Source organism: Silene latifolia, chromosome X (genome assembly GCF_048544455.1).
Source record: "Silene latifolia isolate original U9 population chromosome X, ASM4854445v1, whole genome shotgun sequence".
Classification (NCBI taxonomy): Eukaryota; Viridiplantae; Streptophyta; class Magnoliopsida; order Caryophyllales; family Caryophyllaceae; genus Silene; species Silene latifolia.
In genome coordinates this window covers 91,583,638-91,589,844 of record NC_133537.1, presented here as the reverse complement: position 1 = coordinate 91,589,844, position 6,207 = coordinate 91,583,638, and positions in this window count along the sequence as shown.

Genomic DNA, 6,207 nt, shown 5'->3' with positions numbered 1-6,207 from the left:
GCGATTCTTTGGGAGATGATTGATATCTTGCACAAACGCATACGCTAAACATAATTTCAATTCTCCCATCATACTCATGTCGAACTCGGAAGTCATCAACTCAGAAAAATATTTGCATAGGCTTTGGTTGGTCGATCCAAAGATGATATCATCGACGTATATTTGAACAACCAAAAGCTCAGAACCCTCAGTTTTCAGAAATAGGGTTTTGTCGACGGATCCTCTACTAAATCCACTGTCAAGTATAAACTTAGATAATCTGTCGTACCAACCCCAGGTGCTTGCTTTAATCCATATAGGGCTTTATCCAATTTGAACACGTGATCCTCAAATTTGATATTCTTAAAACCAGGGGGTTGTTCAACGAAGACTTCCTCTTGTAAATAACCATTCAAGAATGCCGTCTTGACGTCCATCTTGAAGAGCTTCATTCCCTTGTGTGCGGCGAATGCTATCAGAAGTCTAATAGCTTCAAGACGAGCAACAGGTGCGAAAGTCTCGTCATAATCTATTCCTTCTTGTTGATTATATTCTTGGACCACCAATCTTCCTTTGTTTCTGACAATGACTCCGGCATCATCTAATTTGTTCCTAAAGACCCACCTAGTTCTAATGACTGAACGATCTTTTGGTCTAGGAACTAAATCCCAAACCTTGTTTCTTTCGAACTGTTGAAGCTCTTCTTGCATAGCTATGATCCAATCTGATTCAGCGAGAGCTTCATTGATATTCTTTGGTTCGATCATGGATAGAAAAGAGTAGAAGGAACAGAAGTTGTTCAAGGAACGTCTTGTTTGAACACCCTTCTTAATATTCCCAAGAATATTGTCCATGGGGTGTGAGTTCTTGTATTTCCACTTCGTTGAAGTGCTTGGTTCTTCATCGTTATTTGAGCTTGTCCCGACTTCATTTGGTCCGGAATTAGAGGATGTTCCCCCTGAATCCAATCCAGGTGTTGTATTTGAGCCGATTATAACCTCAGACTCTACACCTTGATTTGGATTCAATGCTACAGTAACATCATCTATAACATTGGTTTAAGAGTTCTTATCTTGAGTCAATGTTATAGTATCATTAACTATAACTGATGGGGCATATTCTGCACCCGCTGACCACGTCAACATATTGAGCAAGGTCAAAGATATCCACAAGCAAGTCAGCGACTTAGACAGCCTAACCGACGCAGCCTGTCGGCCTGTCTCTTGGGTCCTACTGGGACAACTAGCCACCGGGCACACATCCGCGAACTCATATCCAAGACCCCTCGGCGGCGAGTCAGCAGGGCCCGCCGGCCTGCCATGGGTCCCTCGGCCGAGGGTAGATCAGTCTTTCCACCTGCTAGCCACTTGGCCACTTGGCCACTACGTGACAAAAGGTGAAAGTCTATAAATACTCCTCAACTCTCATTGAGGAGAGGATCCACATTTTAACCTAAGAATCACTATTTCATCTGGTAATATCTTCCTTATCTCTCTACAAAATATACTTCGCCAAGTAACAACAACTTATCTCTTAAGTTTACTGACTTGAGCGTCGGAGTGAGTTCGCTCGGTCCAAAGCCGAGCCCTCAGTTTGTTCATTGTTTCAGGAGACCGAGAGGAGGATTCAACTAAGGACGTCATTCTACAAGCACGGGTGGTAACAAATAACTGCTCTGGAATTACACCCGGAACAATTGGCGCCGTCTGTGGGGATAGATACTAGAAGCTAGTCACATTCATTCCCAAACGAAAAAAAAAAAGAAAACACAAAACAAAAACCCACCCGAAAAGCTAAGAAGATGTCGAAACAACCAGAGAAGGTGCTGGTGGAAAATGAATTCTACCAAGATGACACATTCCACAACTCAGAAATCGGGCGAGTCCCACCGCCGTATCACCGATACGACGAACGGGATGCCAAAGGAACAAGATACGCCGCTGCCGCCGACCAGTCACCATCATGGGACATGTGGTTGATGCAAAAAAACCGAAGCTACTCCTAGACCTAATTAGTAGTACGCCACACACTTGTCACACCGACAAGAGCGGCGGAACCCGTCCAGGAGACCAGGGCCCAGAATGTGACTCCAAGAGACTTGAACGGAGCACTGGAGGAAGTTGGCCCTGTCAAGACGCCGGGGGAGCCTAGAGTGCTAGTGGTAGACCTGAGTCCTTCCCGCACTCGCGGGAGGATGGTGTCGCCGCAGCACCGACGAGGCCTGCCCCAGAGAAGTGAAAGAAGCCCGACTCACCAGAGTCGGAGAAGAAGCCCGACTCACCAGAGTCGGAGAAGAAGCCCTTCCCGCCACGGGGAGAGGAGCCGGACTAGGGATGCGAAGAACCGATCGCCGCGTGTCGTTCGACACGTGGTCAGACAGCCCCTCGCCCTCGTCCGGGAGACCCCTGTCGACTAAGTCAAGTTGCCACCCATAGCATACAATGGAGAAGGCGACCCAACCGACCACGACGAGGCTTTCGAGTCTTACATGTCGGTATGGGAGCAACCCGATGAGGTTTGGTGCCGAGTCTTCCCAACGACACTGCATGGGATGGCACAAAGTTGGTATAAGGGGCTACCCGATGGGTCGGTATACTGTTACGCCGACCTAAGGGACATATTTTTAGCCCAATATTCTTGCAACAAGAGGAGGGCCGTCGAGACATCGGACCTCCGACTATCGAGCGGAGGGAGGCGAGTCTCTCCGGTTATGTGAAGAGGTTCGACGCCAAGGTTCAAGCAGATTCGTGAGCTGAACAATGAATCGGGCGGCCTTCGCATCGATGAAAGGCCTCCCGAGAGGAGACTTAAAAAATGAGCTCATCAAGTGCGGCGGCCCGAACCTAGACTCCGCCAGGAAGATGGCCGATCAAGCCATTAAGGTGGAAGACTACCACAAAATCGGGTAGGCCCCAATGAGGCCGGGCACTCGAGAGTAAGAGCCGCCGGAGGACAACCTGGAGGAAAGACACCGTGACAATAATAGGTCACGGTGCCGACAGTCCGCCAGAAACGAACTCGGTGGGCGCCGGGGAGTTCGGAACGTACTACCGAAGCGGTACAATGATCACACCCCCTGGTCGTGTCCCGCCGCCGAGGTCTTCGCCCGAGCAAGGACGAGGGTCGAAAGTGGGAAAGGCCTCCCTGTGCCGAGGAGTGACGGTGACACGAGCCAAGATCGTGAGTACCACGGCCACACCGGTCACCTTATCGACAATCCGCATCCGAAGAATGCCATTGAAGAGCCGATCCGGAAGGGAGCCTCGGCAAGTATGTTGCCAAAGGCCAGAAGACTGATGCCGGCGGTTCAAATAAGAAATCCGTCTTTGAACGGATAGGAGTGATCCATGTTGTCATCGGGGGCAACGAGAACGGTGGGTCCGCTCATGGGCACAAACGGCACCTGAACGAGCTGTATCAGGCCATCAACTTTGTGCCCAAAACAGCGGTCCCCGCTTCCAACACCCCCGACATGACTATTGGGAAGAAGGACTACGAGGGAGTCATCGCCCCTCACAGCGACCCACTTGTAGTCCACTTGGACATATCCAACCACCTGGTCAAGAGGTGCCTGATTGACACAGGCGCCTACACGAACATCATGTTCAGGGAATGCTTTCTCAACCTCGGTCCGAAAGTCGAGGACTTGAGCCCCTGCACCAATCCACCGTCTGACTTTTTCCGGCCGGCCTGGTACCCCTGGGGTCAATCAGGCTGCCAGTGATGTTCGGCGAGGGGATCGCGGCTAAGAATGTCCTAGCTGAGTTCATGGTCATTGACGGCTCGTCCGCCTACAACGTTCTCATAGGCCGAGTCACTCTGAGCGAGGCCGATGCAGTAATGTCCATCCGGGCCCTGACACTGATGTATGTCTCGGACCGGGGGGAAGCGCATAAGCTCGTCTCCAAGGACGAGAAGGACGAGGTGGTCAACGTCCAGATATCTGCCAGAGGATGCAACATGCTGAGGGGTAATATCCGTATAAGACCCTTTAAATTTAGGACTATAACGTAAATTTAACATGTGAAATATGGTCATAAACGAAATACAATAGAAAACGATAAAGATTAAGAATCAACCTCGGGTCCTTTGATGCACGGCGTAAAGAACAGAAATCAACAGAGATTTCCTCCTAATTGTTGCACCCAAGACCGTCTGAGACTATGCCCTTGTGCTAGAAATGCTCTCTAATTGACTTGCAATATCGAGAGAGCTATTGTGAGGTTATTCGATGTGAGATCGAGGTTTTTCAGAGAAAATTGCTCTTCAAAACCCTAATTATCATGTAAAATGAATGCTTAGGTCAAAAGGAGAGGGAGTCTCTCCTTTTGTTTGGTTCGGCCAAACCGAGAGCCCTAGGGGAGGGAGTGGGCTTTTACTTCCTCCTTCTTTTTAACTCGTAGTCCGACCAATTCCGCTAAAATGTATATGACGCGATTTTCATTATAAATCGTCATCGGTTATCGGCTATTAAAATATCAACTAATAATACGGGTTAGTTGAATTATTAATGCATGTCCGACAAAGACGATATTGTATAATTTATTCAATATACATTAATTAAATATAATCGTTTATATTTAATTTACGAATTAATCTGCTTAATTCGCCTTTAGCCCATTTTATTTAATCCGTATTAAATATAATATCTCAACATCACATTTTGACTAATTACTAGTCAAATAACTCGGACTAACTGGTTAGTCAAAATTTGGCATCTACATGACTGTATTTTCATACTGTCACGTCTCTCAAACGTATCCTATAGGTGTGACTTTTAGGGACCAGTTGATCACCGCCATCTGTATGACAATAACGTCAAACTTATCTAGCAAGCCAACCGTTATTGATAAACGTGGATCAACTGATAATAATACCAAAAGTATGCCCTTTGATCCTTTTAGAGATTTATAAGTCCTTGCACTAACTGTTAAGGACACCAACCCCAACAAGCTCCCACTTGTCCGTACAAGTGTATGTGCAATGACGTTATCCGCACTAACTGGAGGACACAAGCTCCAACAAACTCCCACTTGTCCGTACAAGTGTATGTGCGATAACCGATTCTCATATTCATTTAAAATTTCTCCCACTCAATGTAAAACAATTTGCAGATCCGGATCCGCAAAGGTCGTATTTTACAATCGATCTGTATCTAGAGTGGTTTCCCCGACTAGAGAGTAACTTAACTGATAAAAAAAACGAATCCGTATCCGAGCATGGCCATGCATTTCGATTCTGACTCCTCGAGTGGCCCCCGAGAAATATCGAGTACCCGATAAAGGCTGAATATTTCCTTCAACTCGACTCCTTCCGATCTAAGCACAAACATGAAATGACCCGAAAAAATCTACTTGGCCCCCTGTTACGGATGACCGTGAGAAAGAAACCAAAGTCACCCAAAATCTGCCTTAGTCTCAAGAGACAGTCGATAGTCAAAAGAATCGACTCTTAGGATCACCATGGAGGTCCTATCCACGACCGGGCATTGAATGTTATAAAACATTTAGGACTCCACGTCGATGTCACAATTGTGTCCTACGAAATATCCGTATAAATCGCCTCTGTGATTGGTCAGTCAACCGGTTGACTTATGGCTCGTTGAACCCACCATCAACCAACGTCACAAAATAATTGCCAGAGTTATCAGCTCATGTGGGCAATTAAGGACTAAAAATATAATGTTTGTTCAGTTCACTTTGTGGTGTTCAAAATTGTCGTACAATTCCACATGAAAAACAGAATATATATAAATATCAAAACGATGATGTTGTATAGAGTACAAAAGGGAATGAATCTAATCCATAAAAGAGTACTACAACTTCGGAACACGTTTAATTCCCATGGAAGTAACGTGCCCTTCATGCTTATCTTGTCGTAATGGTTTAGTGAGAGGATCTGCTATGTTATCATCTGTAGCAATCTTTTCTATCACTACTTCCTTTTGCTCCACGTAATCCCGGATTAGATGAGCTTTCCGTTGTACATGTCTAGACTTGTTGCTAGACTTTGGCTCCTTAGCTTGGAAGATGGCACCACTATTGTCGCAATAGATGGTGATCGGGTCATTCGAACTAGGCACTACAGATAGCCCATGTAAGAATTGACGCATCCATATCGCTTTTCCTTTGTAGCTTCGACGCGGCATAGTACTTTTTCGGACTCGTCGTAGAATCTGTTTAATGCTTTGTTTCGAACTCTTCCACTGATCGCAGCCATTAAGAGTAA